At 49.2% G+C, this 16,038-nt stretch overlaps 1 protein-coding gene across 3 annotated transcripts in view; it reads right to left on the bottom strand.

Annotated features, from left to right (window-relative positions):
- KIRREL3 (kirre like nephrin family adhesion molecule 3) overlaps positions 1 to 16,038 on the bottom strand; it is a 359,049-nt gene that overhangs the window by 100,769 nt on the left and 242,242 nt on the right. The window lies entirely within an intron of this gene.

The following is a 16,038-nucleotide window of genomic DNA, read 5'->3' as shown; positions in this document are numbered from 1 at the left end:
TATCCCATCCAGCCCTGCCCTCTGGCAGTGGGAGCCGTTCCCTGTGTCCTGTCCCTCCATCCCTTGTCCCCAGTCCCTCTCCAGCTCTCCTGGAGCCCCTTTAGGCCCTGGAAGGGGCTCTGTGTTAGGGAGAATGAATCAGGAAAACCTTATAAATGTGATTGCCTAGCAAAGGATTTTGAGAATATGGAAACCATAAGCGAGATAGAAATGATAGCAGTTTTCAACTGTGTGCCTGAGAGCAACAATGTGGATGCTTGAAGGCTCCTTCCTTTGTTTAGATAATGCCAGATGCCACAAATACCAAAGAGCCAGCAGAGACCCTCTCCAGGCGTAACAGGAAGGGTCCGAGATAAGGTTTAGAGATAAGAAAGCAATAAAACATGGTAATATAGCGATTTCTATAGGCTGCATGCAAATGTTAGAGAATTTGTATCTTAGATTGGTTAGTGGAAATTAGAATATTCAACACAGAAGACAATTTATTGTATTGTAACGGGAAATGCGCTCTCTTAAGCTCTTAGCTCTTTATTCCTTCTCTTAACTCTCTTAATCTCTTAACTCTTAGCTCTTAATTCCTTCTCCTAGCTCTTACCTCTCTTACCTCGTTCTCTTACTTAGAACTCCTACCACCCTACACTCTCCTCCTGCCCTGCTCTGAGCTGGCAGCTCCAAGCAGGGCCCCCTTTACCCACGCCCTATGCAATAAACTGCAAACAACAAGACCTGCCTATAGAGATCTCTCCATTTGTCCCAACCGTCCAGCCCATCGCCATCACCCTCAATATTCCCACAGATTGGCCCCCAACGCACACATTGGAGTATGCAGCTCTGAGCTCTCCCTGGAGCCTTCTCCCAGTGAGCACCCCCAGCTCTCCCAACCTGAGAGCAGAGGGGCTCCAACCCTAGAGCACCTCTGTGGTCTCCTCTGGACTCATTCCAGAAGCTCCACATCTTTCTTTTTTGCTGAGGACCCAGAAGTGGACACAGCACTTAGTGACAGACAAATATTTGCAATAATTTTTTCTCCCTGGGGGAAAAAAGCTCCAACCAAGAGGCACCAGCATTTCCTATAACTGTTTTATTCCAAATTGTGGTGGTAGTGTTTCAGCCACAATGATCACAGACAGAGAAGCAGCAGGATGTTCAGCAGCAGCAATATTTTATATTACACATAATAAAAGAAGATGTTGGTCCTCTGCTTCTGAGCCTTGCTCCCACCTCGTGTGCTCTCTGAAATCAGGATGTTCAGATAACAACCTGCTATAAAACACACAGGAAAACAACCAACTGCTGCTCTTCTCCTCCCTCCCCAGGTGTAACCTCCTGGCATTTGCTGGGAGCTTCCCACACGTCTGGAGGGGAAAGGAAGGCCCAGCTCTGCCTCAGCACTGCCTTTCCCTGAATCTGCATTGGTTAAACTCACAAATCTCTGTCCTCACCCTTCCCTAGAACACTGCAATAACAATCCCTGACTCAGGTCATCCCCTGCCATCGTGGGATGTCTCACACCTCAGGTGTGACATGGCACTTCTCATTTTCCATGGGAAGTACTCCAGTCTCTGTAACCTCTTCTGCAGCAGAGTTTACTCAGCATTACATTTTATTTTCATTCTCCCTTAGCTTTGTCAGAGGATCCCAGAATGGTTTGGAGGGATCTTAAAGCTCATCTCACCCCTCCCCCTACCATGGGCAGGGACACCTTCCACTATCCCAGGCTGCTCCAAGCCCCATCCAACCTGGCCTTGGACATTCCAAGGATTCAAAGTATTCTAGGGATTCAAAGTGTTAAATCCTGCTATTTTTTTTTTTTTTTTTCCATAATGAGTGCATGGGACAACCCCAAAATCCCCCTGCAGAGCCACAGTCTGAAGTTGGAAGTTCCTAAATGTGGGGCCATTTCAGGCAGATCTTCTGGTGCCTGGGCTCCTGTCAGGGCAGTCTTTGGGTGAGGTGATTGTAGAGCATTGTAATTGCTCTGCCACCACTTAGTCTTGGTCTGATTCTGGATTCAGGAGAAGATCTGGGAAAGAGAGATGTTGGGGGAAAGGCAGAACCATTGAAATGCCCCTCACTGGGTTACCTGTGGGGTTTGTAAGACCAGGAGCCTCTCTGGGTGGGAATTATGGCCCTGCATGAGGCAGGAATTCTGAGCCTGTGCCCTCCACTCTCTGTTCAATCCATGGAAGGGGACTGGGCTGGAGGAAAAATTGCTTTTTAAAACCAATTTCTCAAAGCAGGACAGTCTTCATGTGATCCACCCCAAATCAATTCAATCCTAATTTACACTGACTCCATTTAATAATTGACTGATGATTAATCCGGGACCAAGGTTAAGTGTGACACAAGTTCTTGCATCTGAACTTGTTTCCAGATGAGCTGCTGGGCCTTTCCTACAGGGCAGGGCTCCAAAGCTCCATCATTTTCCAGCTCACGCTGTTGAACCAACGTGTGCCCCCACATGACTGCTTATATTTCAATTTAATTTATTATAGCTTCAGCTTGCTCTTAGTCACCTAAAGGAGGACAGGGAAAAGCAGAGCTGCCCTTTCTAAATTCCAGATGCTTTACATTACAGGAAGGTAAAAAACCCCAGCCAAAATGTTTGCAGATCTCCAGGAGCATCTCGGGCACTTTATTCCCAGGTATTTCAGAGATCCCAGGTCTATATCTCCACATATCTCCAAGGAACCCTGATTTTTACACCAAATACTCCAAAAGACTACAGTGGTGCTTTTGGCATGGTGCTGCCTGCACAACAGGTTCCAGAGAAGATTCCAGTTTTTCCTACTGGGATATGCTGGAAGTCATGGTGGCCTCTAACACCAGCACAAACCCTTGTGCTGAGTTAAGATTTAAATACTTTATTTCAAAGGGAGTATGAATCAGAAAGGGAATATGAATCAAAATCTCTGGGTTTTTTTTTTTTTGTTTATGGATTCATAAAGGACAAGCACTTCTAGGATAGCAGGGAAAAGTGGGATGAGAGAGAAAACTCAGAAAGCAGAAAAAGTGGGTGTTTTGCTTTGTTGTTTTGTTGTTTTATTTTAATATACACTTTCCACCCACTGACTGGGTTTTCACAGCTCACTCTGTAATCCTGACAATTTTCAAGGCAGAGCTGGGCGAGCAGGGACAGCGCAGGAAGGCAGCAATAACCCAAAAAGATTTGTTTTATCAGAGAGAATTATCAGGTTGTCAGCTGGGAGCTGCACGAGCCCTAATGAGAACGCAGAGGCACAAAGTGGTGTCTGTGCCCTCTGCAAATGCCCATTAAGCACAGGCCTCATTTGGTAATTGCTGCTGGAAATGAAGCTCTTTTTATGTTTTATTTTCCCTTTTTCTCTTATTTCTTGATTTGTTGTAAAGATGAGCTGCTGGCCACTGAAAATCAGAGCAGAAACATGGCATATGTCTCCTGTCTTTTCCTTCCCTGTGTTTATTCAGTGTGAAGAATTGTCACTTAAATCCATTTTTTTTATTCATCCAAGGCTCCATTTCAGCTACAAACAGCTCAGATTCAGTCTCAGGAGAGGAAAGATGGGTGCAAGAACCTTAAGAGCATTACCTGGCCCAGTCCCTGCTCCACAGCAGGATCATCTTTCCCTAAATCACAGATAAAAAAAAAAAAAAAAGAAAAAAGTACTGAAGGCAGAGCTCAACTCGCTTTCAAATCAGCTTAAAGTCTGATTACTGGTTTAACTGGGTTTGGAAGATCAGAGGCCCGTCCACGTTGCAGCTTATGTCTTAATGTCAAAGGAACAAGTAATTTGCAGAAAAGTTTTAAGGGAGATAAGATACTTGACAGAAAATAACTGAAAATGGGGAGATTGGGAGAGGATGATTTACAAATGCAGGCTGAGCATTTTCAGCTACAAGAAAATGGGCTGAAAGATGTTAGTTGGGTATTTTTCTAGGAATATTTAAAACAGTATTATTAAATTATGTTTGATTTCAAAGCAGGTTTGATTCCAACCTGTTGGGCAAGCAGGAGTTTCCCAGTTTCTCTCCTTCCACTTTACAAAGTTTCAGCAAAAATATCTGACTAATCCAAATCTCTGCAAAGATAGGAGTTCCTCATAGAATCATGGAATTCTTTGGGTGGGAAAGGAACTAAAAGACCATCCAGTCCCACCCCCAGCCATGGGCAGGGACACCTTCCCCTACTCCAGGGTGCTCCAAACCCTGTCCAGCCTGGCCTTGAGCACTTCCAGGGATCCAGGAGCAGCCACAGCTGCTCTGTGCAGCCTGTGCCAGGGCCTGCCCAACCTCACATGGAAGAATTTTCCCAATATCCATCCATCCATCCATCCATCCATCCATCCATCCATCCATCCATCCAGCCCTGCCCTCTGGCAGTGGGAACCATTCCCTGTGTTCTGTCCCTCCATCCCTTGTCCCCAGTCCCTCCCCAGCTCTCCTGGAGCCCCTTTAGTCCCTGGCAGGGGCCCTGAGCTCTCCCTGGAGCCTTCTCCTCTCCAGGAGAGCACCCCCAGCTCTCCCAGCCTGGTTCCAGCCCTGGAGCAGCTCTCTCCAGCAGCTCCAGGTCCTCCCTGTGCTGAGAACCCAGAAGCAGATACAGTTCACCATGAATCACCCTCATCACCCATCTCCTTGTCACCTCCTGCTGCACAAAGAATCCCTAAATCTGGATTTGGGAAGTGCTGCACAGCAAAGCAAGGAGATGTAGCAACACATTCATGTGCCCCCAACCCAATTGGGGCCTTGCTTTACTACCACACCCCACCTTCACTCAAGTGTAAAGACTTGGAATATTTTCCAAGAAATGACTCAGTTGATGCCTGGCTTCCTGGGAGCTTCACTGGAGTCACTGACTCTGTCCCTGAGAGTCTCCATGTGAGGATCTGTTCATCCAGCACAGCACTGCTACGAGCAGAAGCAAAGATCAGGGCTCTGAATTCATTGTTGATTTTTTTTTTGGTTTTGTTTTAAAAGCAAACAGATATGGAAATGAGATGGAAATGATGCCACTTGGCCAGCACAACCCCAGTGTCCCAGCTGCCCTCTGGAGCTGCCCTGAAGCTGTCACCTGCTGTGCCAGGTGAGGGTTTGGTCAAGAGCAGCTCTTGATCCCAGAGCCTTCCCCTCTCCTCCTGCTGCTGCTTTGCCCTCTCCCTGAGGAGCTGCCAGGCACCAGCAGGACCTTGCTGGCCCCAAGCTCCTGCCTTCCTCAAGGAGTCTCTCATGGGGGCACTTCTGCAGCCACTGAAATCCCAAACAGTAAAAGGGGACAGCAAAGGCACCACGGTGAAGGGTGAGCAGGAAAGAACAGTAACCCTGCTTTCAAAGACCCCAGGCAGGATCCCTGTGAAGTCACAAGCATTTCACAAAAGCTAAAGGAAGAAAAAAGAGGAAAAAAGACTTTAGAACTCTATATTTTCTTAATGGATTTTGCACCTGTGGCTCCTGTTTTTCAGTGTTTCTCTGTAATGTTGCCTTGTTCTTTCAAACAAAGGCTGAGACTCTTCTCTGTTTGTGACTTCCAAGGGAAATGACGCTGCCAGTGCCAGGGCATTGCTTTTCAGATGTCCCAAAGCCCATTGTTGGCGAGAAGGCCCAAAAATCCCATTTTACAACCTAGAAAACTGAGGAAGGCAACAACACAATGGCGTTGCCCCAGTCTGTGCTGCAGCAGACCTTGAAGCCCCTTCCACTGCTGAAGCTAGAATTGGTGACAGGCTTTTAAAGCTCTCTGAAGACTGAAATCTGTTTGCATGAGTTCCTGCCTGAATTGTTTCAGCTTGCAGCCTCCTGTGCCCAAACCAGCAACTGGGAGCAGCAGAAAGTTAAATTTTCATTACCCAAGAGGAGTGAGTATTGTAGTAGGAAGCGAGGGACTCACCGAGGGAACAATGACTCATTAGAAATGGAGACATTGCGGCTGCTTTTATGTAAGTGAAGCTTTGAATGTCCATTGTGCTCTGAAAAGAATTAGTCCTTTTTGTTGAGGAGAGCATAGAAGTGGAGAAGGAGGACTATGAGCTCCTTATCAAAATATTGCTGTTCTGAAATGAAAGGCCTGGTGATTAGGAGTGCTGGGACATTCTCCTTGTCCCTCAGTGGGAAGGGCTGATCCTTCCCTCAGCTTGGAGCTGTCACGACGCGTGGTAGGAGGATGATCAAGGGGCTGCTGTGTGACATCCTAATCCTAGACAACATCCCAGGAGGGCCCCTCTTCAGACCAAGCAGATCCCACCCGATGGAAATCAGGACATTTCAGCCCAGCTTGGGGCTGGTTTCTTGTGGCATGATGCCTGGAGATGGAGCCATGGAGAGAACTGGGAAGAGATGGCTCCATGGCCACACTTTCCCAGCAGACCAGAGCCTGGCTCTGCACCACCCCACACTGCTGGGACCCTGAAGCCTGGGAGTTTTGAACTCTCTGTGCTTTCTGGCACTGACCCTCAAAAAACCACTGCTTTTGACTTGAGGTCTTAGAGAAGGCTTCCAAATTTAGTGATAGAGTTAGAATCACTGGTGTGTAGTTTGAATGCAGTGTGTAATTTCACATGGTGAAGGGTTTGGAATTTGGGTTTTAAAATATAGTAATAGGTATGGGACAAGGTGAACGTTCTGGGGCGTCTGCTCTTCTTCCTTCTTTTTCAGGAAGTAGTTTTGGTTGGATAGAAAGAACTGCAGTGCGGGTCACAGGTGTTTGGTCATTGGGTCAAAAGTATAAATAATATAGATGTTAGCTTTTAATTGGATAGTTAGGCTTTAAAAGACCTTGTAACTAGCAAGATACGCTGACATTTTTCTCACTTTTAGCTTGTTAGCTAGAAGTGCTGCAGAACTCTCTGTACTACAGATAAGAATTAATAAACAACCGAGTCCAAACACGAAAATTCATCTCTCGTGCATTCAATCCTGGCTCTGAGTGAAGGCAGAAGAAATAGGAACCAAGCCATTAATATGAGGTACCACTAGTAAGGTGGTGATCCTGTGTGAGGATGAAAAACACCTGCTAGACTCAGAGTCAGACCTCCCTGAAGAAACAGAGATAATGTAAGCAGCTGGAAGCTGGAAAAATCCCTGGGGTGAAAAGGAGCTTGGAAATCCCTAGAAGCTGGTGAAAGGTGAAGCAGAAACCCGTGGTGCTGGACATTTGTGGAAACGAGGGAGCCGAGGAGAAGAAGCTGACGGCAAAAAGTGAGGTAGGAACTGTTCAGGGTTCCAACACCACACAGCTCGTGCTATGGCCCTGTGACAAACAGGGGTTCTCAGCTCCCTGGAGCCAAGGACAGCGAGCCCCTGCACAGGGCCCATCGTGCTCCAGAACACGTGCTCACATTGATTTTCAGATGAGTAGGAAAAGCAAGCAGACAAAAGCTTTACATTATTTACAAAGCTCTCTGGAATTGTCAGTCACGGGGAGCACGGGGAAGAGCCGTGCAGGCTGCAGAGCTGCTCATTACCTGCCTGCATCCCAATCCCCTCCTGGTGGGAAACAACAGCCAGACCTGCACCAAGGGGAGCCCCAGGGAACAGGAAGCAAAGAGGGAGCTGCATGCTCCCAGGGGCAAGGATTTCTCCAGACAAGGACAGAGATGAGCTTTTCTTACCCTATTTGAGAAGCAAAAGAGCTGTGGCTGCCCAGACAGCAGCAGAGGGATCACACCCATGATGCTGTCCTCAGTGAGGAGATGTGGATCAGCCTCCCCACAGGAGAGCCCCTTGCTGGTGACAGCCACAGCCCTGTCAGGCACTTCCTTGGGCTTCACAGCACAAATAAGAGAGGTAGCTTGAGTTCAGCCCTTGCATAAGATTTCCATTTAAAAAAATTCGGCTTCCTTGGGGAGAAAATAAAATCAAATTTGTGCAAAGAAAAATGTCAGTTTGGCCTTTTTTTAGTGTGACTGTGTAAGCCCAGCTCACGTGGTCTCAGTGCTGAATTATTTGACTTGAAAGAAACCAAAGCACAACACCTTCAGTGGAAGGATGACTCAGGTGTGTGGAATGGTGCTGGTCACAGACCAGCTGTGTGACCCGGCAGAGGTGTCCCCACTCCAAAAAAAGCAGGAACTGACCTCGTGCCTTGCTCACCCACCAACATACAGGGAGATGAGACTTTCCCTGGGAGCACAGCCTAGGGGTCCCCATTGATTCCAGCCAGAGGGGAAGGTGTGCGGTGAACTGAGGTGAAACCAAAGCCAAAGAGAAGTCCAGGAAAAGCAATGAAAAGGAGAGCAATGAATCTGGGGAAGGGGCTGGAGCACCAGGAAAGGCTGAGGGAAGCTGGAGGAAAGGAAGTTAAGGGGTACCTTCTCCCTCCCTGACAGGTGGGGTCAGACTTTGCTCCCTGGGAACAAGGGACATGACAAGACAAAATGGACTCAAGTTACTGCAGAGGAGGATGAGGTTGGATAATTTAAGAAAACATTCTTCACAGAAAGGGTTGCAAGCATTGGAAGGGGCTGTCGAGGGCAGTGGTGGGGTCCCCATTCCTGGGCTGTTCACAAAATGTGTGGATGTGGCACCTGGGGACATGGCTTAGAGGTGAACATGCTGGGGGTGCTGGGTTGAGGATTGGACTTGATGATCTTAAGTCTTATTCAAACAAAATAATCCTGTGGTCCTACTGCCAGCTGCCAGAGTGCAGTTTAAGGTGCAAAGGCAGTGCTCTGCTCTCCTGCCTGGCCTCTGGGATGCGTTGTGTCCTGGCCATGAGCAGCTCTCAGCCAGCCCCCCGTGCTGAGCTGAGCTCATCCCGCAGTGATGTCACATGCTTTCCTAGCGCTGCTTTGAGAGGAACCATCAACATCCCACTGTGTCCACTGAGTAGCTTCAAACAGGAAACAGGGAAATTTTGAGTAAGATATTAAACCTTTCAGAGATCTTTTTGTCTATTAGTCACACAGGCAAGAGATCTGAACTATCGAGTGTTCAGCTGGCTTTGATACCCACATGAAATCCCAGCACTGCTTTCAAAGTCACTGTGAGGAGTTTGATCAGCCATGCAGAAAGGGCTGAAATGTCATCGGCTGCTCTGTTATTAGCTGCCAATTGGGAAAGGTGTAAGAGTATCCTTACCGTGGGATATTTATTAGCAAACTCTTCCCAGCAGCAGCCTGGAGAATTGCCTCGTGTGAGATTAAACTCCTGTTCCTGGGAGCTGCACTGATGGGAAACAAACTAATGTACTGCATCGAGGTGCCAAGAAGCAGCATTGAAGTGACCTTATGGACTGGATCAGGCTGAACATTCCAGCTCCATGGATGGTTCCAGGCTCCATGGATGGCTCTGTGGATGGCTCCTGGCTCTGTGGATGGCTCCTGGCTCTGTGGATGGCTCCAGGCTCCTTGGATGGCTCCAGGCTCCATGGATGGCTCCAGGCTCCATGGATGGCTCTGTGGATGGTTCTTGGCTCTGTGGATGGTTCCAAGGATGACTCCAGGTTCCTTGGATGGCTCCAGGCTCTGTGGATGGTTCCAAGGATGGCTCCAGGTTCCATGGATGGCTCCTGGCTCCATGGGTGGCTCCAGGTTCAACGGATGGCTCCTGGCTCTGTGGATGGCTCCAGGTTCCATGGACAACTCCAGGCTCCATGGATGGTTCCAGGTTCATTGGATGGCTCCTGGCTCTGTGGATGGCTCCTGGCTCTGTGGATGGCTCCATGGATGGTTCCAGGCTCCATGGATGGCTCCTGGCTGCTCTGCCCTCACAGAATCACCTGCTGCCCAGATAACACAGAGCTCTGAGCAGGCAGCATTATCTCCTATTAGACAAGCTGCCAGAGCTGGGATGTGCTTTGGGGCACGCAGGGCTTTTGCAGAGTTGGAGGCAGAGGCAGCAGACAACATTAGGTGGTGTTTTACTTGGGGCCGACAAGGAGGAGGGGGCAGAGCAGAGGTGTCACAGAGGGTGGCAGAGGAGCTGAAGGGTCAGCAAGAGCAGAGCTGGTGGTGTCACTAAAGCTGTGGCAGAGTCACGGTGTGAGAGCTTCCCCACAGCCTGGGCCAGCTCCTCATCCCAGTGCCTGGGCTCCCTGTCCAGGGGCAGCTGCAAGCTCTGAGCCTCTGCCAAGGGTGCTCGGGGCACAGGGTGATGCCTGTCCTTGCTGGGAACAAGGACAGTGGCACCAGCAACCCTTTCAGAGTCACTGAAACCCTGGGCAGGCACTGGGTACTAATCCTTCATGGAAACAAGAGCAGAGGGGAACAGATTTCCTCACACTGATCCACCTGCAGGCCTGGCTCTACTGAACATGTCAGTGACTCCATACAGAAATATTTTGTTACTGGTGCTCCCAAGGAGGCTGTGGCACAGTAAGAAATCCCCATTTGTTCTCCTGTTGAGGTGCAGTGTCCTGGCACAGCTCCCCAGGCCATGGGCTCAGAGGGGAGAACAGAGCAGGGGATGCTCCTGCTCAGGTAATTCCAGCCAAGCTCCCTCTGTGGCAACTCCAGCTGCTGTTTTGGATTATAACTATTTGTAGCTCAGAAAGGAGGTGGCAGGTCCCCAGACACTCCTGGGACCTAAAACCTCCCACTTGAATCCACAGAGAAGAAAAAGGAACTTTTCCTTCTAAAAATAACAGTGGATGTGCAAACCAGTGGGAGCAGCCTGCCTGCACCAAGTCTCCCAGATAAAATCCTTAAGGATTTTATCCCTTGTGACCTTCTGAAATCTCTCAGGTGATCCCCCTCTCCTGGATTAGAGTCAATCCAAGTGCATCCCCTTTGCCCACTCTTTGTTCCCAGATCAGGGCTGCTCTTTTGAAATAGAGTCCTTTAAATCTCAGCTCATCTTTGAGTTAGAGGGCACAGAGGACGCTCGTCCGTAGGAAAACGAGAAGGATGAATAATCCATTTCACAAATGATTTGGAGATTTCAAAGTCTGGCTCTGCTCCCAGGAAGAGCAGCAACTGGAAGTTGTGCAGTTCACGGGGTGGAAAATTAGAGCAAAGAGCTTGCCTTGGGTCGCACCATGTTTCACTTCCATCCTCGTTTTTCAAAATCTGTTATCGCACGCTTTGAGGCACGGAGAGAAATCAGAATGAAGATGCAGCTCAGAACAGAAAATTCAGATATTTAATGTTACATTCTCTGAACATGGAAGGGGGGTTGGATGATCTTTAAGGTCCCCTTCAACCCAAACTGCTCTGGGATTCTATAAGAGTAAAATGAGTGGAAAATTCTGCTCCTTCTCAAAAGAATTTTAACTAGTCTTGCTACAGATTGGTGAGCCATTGTATAGATTGGAGAATTCATCCAAGGAGTGGTTAAATGAGTCTCTCTACAGGGTGTTTCATCTCTGCAGGTATTGGAATTGCCACTATTCCCCTACCAGATACTTCCCTGAACAGAAAACATCTTGGTGGCACCAAAGCTCACGGATGGAAGGAAGGGAAGGCAGGAATAAATCTTATTAATGCCCTGGAAGGCTGAGAAGCTGCTGTGTGCATGAAACATCCTCTGAATGGCTTTTGGGGCAGCTCCTGGCCAGATGAGCTCTGGGATGTTGCAGAGCAGCCCTGCTCCAGCTCCTGCTGTTTACCAGAGCAGGGTGGGATTGCTCGGGGTTGTGCTGTGTGAATTATCAGCTCTGAAGATGAAGTGGAGTGAGAATTAGCAGGTTTCTGCTGTGATTATTGTTTGTTTGGATTTTTACAAGTGGAAGTGATTGTAAATATGTGCATTTTTTTTAACACATGCAAGATTCATATGTAAAATTAAAACAAATTATTCTGAAAAACAGCCTAAAGTGAAGTATATGCAATACACACACACAAAAAGTGGCAGGGGGGGAGGCAGGAGGGGTTGGAGATGCTGAGATGAACAGACAGGGAGCAGATAATCTCTGAGCAGGAAATGTTTCACACATGTGCCCATCCCAGGAAAGTGCTTAAAAATTCCACTATGTGTGGAAGCTTAATAAAAGCTCCCCTCAATGAAAATCTTGGCTACACTGTCCCTAGAGCCAAGGAAAAACCTAGAAAGTGCATTTATCCATCATGGAAGAGGCCAGTGACCTGCACCACTGCTGACAACAACCAGCTGGTGCTTTTTACCTGGGTTTTACCCAGTAAAGCCAAGAGCCATGAAAGATGAGAGGCAATGTCAATATTTACAGCCCTGCAAGTGCTTTGTCAGCCCAGGTGCAGCCCTGGGAGAAGGCACAGGGAAGGAAGGGGCTGTGCCAGTCCCTGCCAGCAGACCCCTGCTGCACAGCTCAGAGGGGACTCGGATTATTTAACACGGATTTCGCTGTTTGTTTTGCCACCAGCTCCTTCTCAATGGTCCTCACTGCAGAGTCAATGGCTGCCTGGTGCAAAACGCCGGCCCAAGAGCAGATTAGCACACTCCAGCCTGCTGTGTTAATTAGCAGGTAATGAGAGATGCTCATCAATAAGCTCAGCTGTGCCTGACCCCCTCCTGAGCTGCTGCCTGCAGGACTCGGAGTTACAAACCCCACTGGGGTCACTCAGGAGATGATGTGCTCTCACCCCAGAGCAGAGGCAAAGCTCTGGGAGAGTTCACATACCCAGAACAGCAACAAACCCCCTTGCACTCAGGTTTTTGGGGGAAATGCTGGAGGAAATGCTTTTTGGGTTTACTGGTACAGGAGCCCTTGCTCAGGGCTCAGAGCTGGTGGTGTAAAGGCAGGAGTCAGAAATGAAAGGAACTTCATTATCATTAATCAGGAGCTGGACTCCTTGTAGATCCCTTCCAAGTCAGTGTATTCTAATACTACATTATTGTCTGAGTGTAGAATTATACTCCCTTGGAGTAAATTAGTGGAAATCTCTCCCCAAGGATTCCCCACTCTTGAGAACTTATCCAGAGTGGGGATAAATACCCCTGAGGAAAACCAACCAACCAACCAAACACACACATAAATGAATAAATAAGGTTCTTTTGAGCTTAAATCACAGCCAACTTCAAACACTGATTCCTTCTCAGGCGGAAATCCTGAGGAATGGTGAAAGTCCCCAAGCAGTAACAGTTACCTGTTCCAGGTCCATTTCTGACTTGAGGAAAAGCTCCCTGCCTTCAAGAAGGCAGGAGAATAACCTGTTTGAGGCTTTAGAGAGACACATAACCATCATCATCATTTTTAAGAAGCAATGTGCACCACGGTGCCTTATGGACACCTATAAATTACCCAGCACCCGCCTGCCAGCTCAGCCTAAGCTCGATATTGCCTGCAGTAATTATTTGGATCAAATGCAGTTTATCTGCTTCATATTTGTGTTTCTGTGCTCTCTGGTAACTTATAAATGTCATTGCAGTGTTTATTTGTTATAATGAAACTTAATGACGTTTGAAACCAATGGCTGTGGTTGCAGGCTGCAGGTTTGAAGTAATCTCTTCATCTTTGAAGCAGGAGGCCCAAAGATAACATTAAATTATCCCACAGTAAAGGAAGATGTATGCAGACAGAGATTCAGGCCTGTGTATTATTCATTGGAGAGATGACTAGCAATGAGCCACAGTGCCTGAGGCGACGGACTCAAAGCATTGTCACCCAGCGAAGGCAAATGTTCCTGTCCAAGGGGAACCAGTTGTCAAGCCACAAGCCCAAGTGCATCTCAATCTGTTTTATTCAACCTTCGAAGGCATGCTGGGGCGGCTGGGTGCCAGACACCCGCGTGAGATGGCTGGCAGGGAAGAAATGAGGTGGGGAGAGTGTAAAACACAGCAGAGCTGTGTTAGGAGGGGCAGCATCCAGCTTTGTGAGGCATCAGAGGGGTGGGGAGCAGAGCAGGAGCTTGGCAGTGCTGGGACCCATCCCAGCCGGGTGCTTGGTGCTCCTCCCTCCTGTTCTCCCTCCATGCAAGACCCAGAATAAACTTTTCTTGCTTTGCTTCAGGCACTGCTCCTTGTCCTCCCTCCTTCTGAATAATTTCCTCCCTTGGTTTCTATTTCTGTGTGTATTTATAGACTCTGGTCGTGTCTCCCCTTGAGCCTCCTCCAGACTATATAAATTTACCTCCTCCAGTCTCTCCTCTTACAACCTGCTCTCTAATCCCTGGGCCATTCCTGCCACCACAGCCAGAATTCTCCCTGGCTTTGCTCCGTGCTCCCCGTGCACTGCTGCAGTGCCAGTCCCATCGCAGCCCACGTGCAGCTGCACAATTACTGCTGCCTTATCACCTCGGGACCTGCTGAAGCAAAATGCCTGTGGCAACAGCCAGGAACATCTTCCCTCAGCTCCCTCCGTGCTGTTGGGAGTGTGGAAGTACCCAGCTCTCAAAGAGCTTTAACCCCTGCAGCACAGCTGAGTTGTGGAACTTCTGTGTTTTGAGCTGCTGTCCTTCCCATGGCTGGGCTGGTGCTCCCACACCTCCTGCATCTCTCAGGAACATGGAAACAGCCTCACTAGACCCCTCCTCACAAGGGCAGGGAGACTTAAGGGTCTGCAGGAAACTGGACCCCAGTGAAGTTTGTTTTTTTTCTTCACCCGCTTCCCCTGCACACGGTCAGACAGCTCTGGGAACACCCTGTGCTGCAGGTTCTGCCCCCAGCAGCAAAGCTCCATCCTCTGCTCTGGCCCTGAGCAATGGGACAGTGAGGCCAGAGGGTGAGGGAAGGGGTTCTGCCCAGGTGAGATGAGATCCCACCAGCATCAGTGGAAGGACAAGAACCAGCTGGACCAGAGGAGGCCATGGAGATGCTCCAGGACTGGAGCCCCTCTGCTCTGGAGCCAGGCTGGGAGAGCTGGGGGTGCTCACCTGGAGAAGAGAAGGCTCTGGAGAGACCTTAGAGCCCTTTCCAGGGCCTAAAGGGGCTCCAGGAGAGCTGGAGAGGGATTGGGGACAAGGGATGGAGGGGCAGGACACAGGGGATGGCTTCCACTGCTAGAGGGCAGGGATGGATGGGATATTGGGCAGGAATTGTTCCCTGTGAGGTGCTGAGGCTGTGGCACAGGGTGCCCAGAGCAGCTGTGGCTGCTCCTGGATCCCTGGAAGTGTCCAAGTTCAGGCTGGATGGGGCTTGGAGAAACCTGGGACAGTGGAAGGTGCCCTGCCCATGCCAGGGGTTTGGAACAAGATGTTCTTTAAGGCCCCTTCCAGCCCAAACCATTCCATAATTCTTTGGTTCTTTGATACCCTTCCTGCACTGCCATGAACCAGGGCTGTGGTGTGAAGCCATTTCAAATCCCTGAACAACTCCGAGAGTGACAATGTTTAGAGTTTCAGTTTCATGTGAGTGTAGGGCAAGATTGCTTCCCCCTAAATCCTCCAAGGACCAGCCCCTGGGGCACATCCGCCACTGGCATCTCTGAGGTCCTGCAGTGCAGGGAGGTGACCCCTGCAGAGGGCAAACCCTACCAGCAAACACTGGTCAGTGCTTTATTCCCTGCCCACCAGGAGTGCAGGGAGGCCTGGGTAACTCGTTCACTTCACCCACCTGAGCACCTGGACTGGAACCAGAGGCAGATGAGCTACCTGATGACAACTGACAAGGGAAATTCATCCTCATTACTCACAGTCCTTACACAGCCAGACCTAGAGAACCCCCCAAGGATCTCACCATGGAGAGCTCATGCAAGGCCCCAGCTCTGATTTCCCTGTGAGCAGACACCTCTTTTCCAGCTGGGAGCACCTTGGGTTAACTAACACACCTGTCCCCAGGTTCCTGCAGCCCCCAGAGCCTGGGCAGGTCTCCCAGCCACACTGCCACTGGATCTAACTTTGCTTAAAACCTCGGTGACATCGATTAATGAGGAGGAGAGAGCTGTGCAGGGCCACCTGCAATGACCTTGATGGAAACCCTTGAAAAGGGAGTTAATTCTGGACTCTGGCTGCGCTCAGCTCGGAGGGGATGCAAGCTCTGCCATCTCCCAAGCAGCTCTGGAAACAAACAAGTTGACAAATGAGGCTGCCTCTTAATGAAGCCGCAGCCAAAGTCAATACTCGGCCCTTCTATCAGGGCACAGATCAAAGATGGTCTCAAGGGCAAAGACCTCAGCAGGGGTGGGACAGCTGTCACTCTGAGGAGGGAAGGGATGGCTGGGAAATGAAAAGGAGCAGCCTCAGAAACAGAAGGAGACAAGGGCAACTTGCAGAAGCA

Source organism: Catharus ustulatus, chromosome 28 (genome assembly GCF_009819885.2).
Source record: "Catharus ustulatus isolate bCatUst1 chromosome 28, bCatUst1.pri.v2, whole genome shotgun sequence".
Lineage (NCBI taxonomy): Eukaryota > Metazoa > Chordata > Aves > Passeriformes > Turdidae > Catharus > Catharus ustulatus.
The sequence above is the reverse complement of the archived record's forward strand: the minus strand, read 5'-3'. Positions and strand labels throughout refer to the sequence as shown.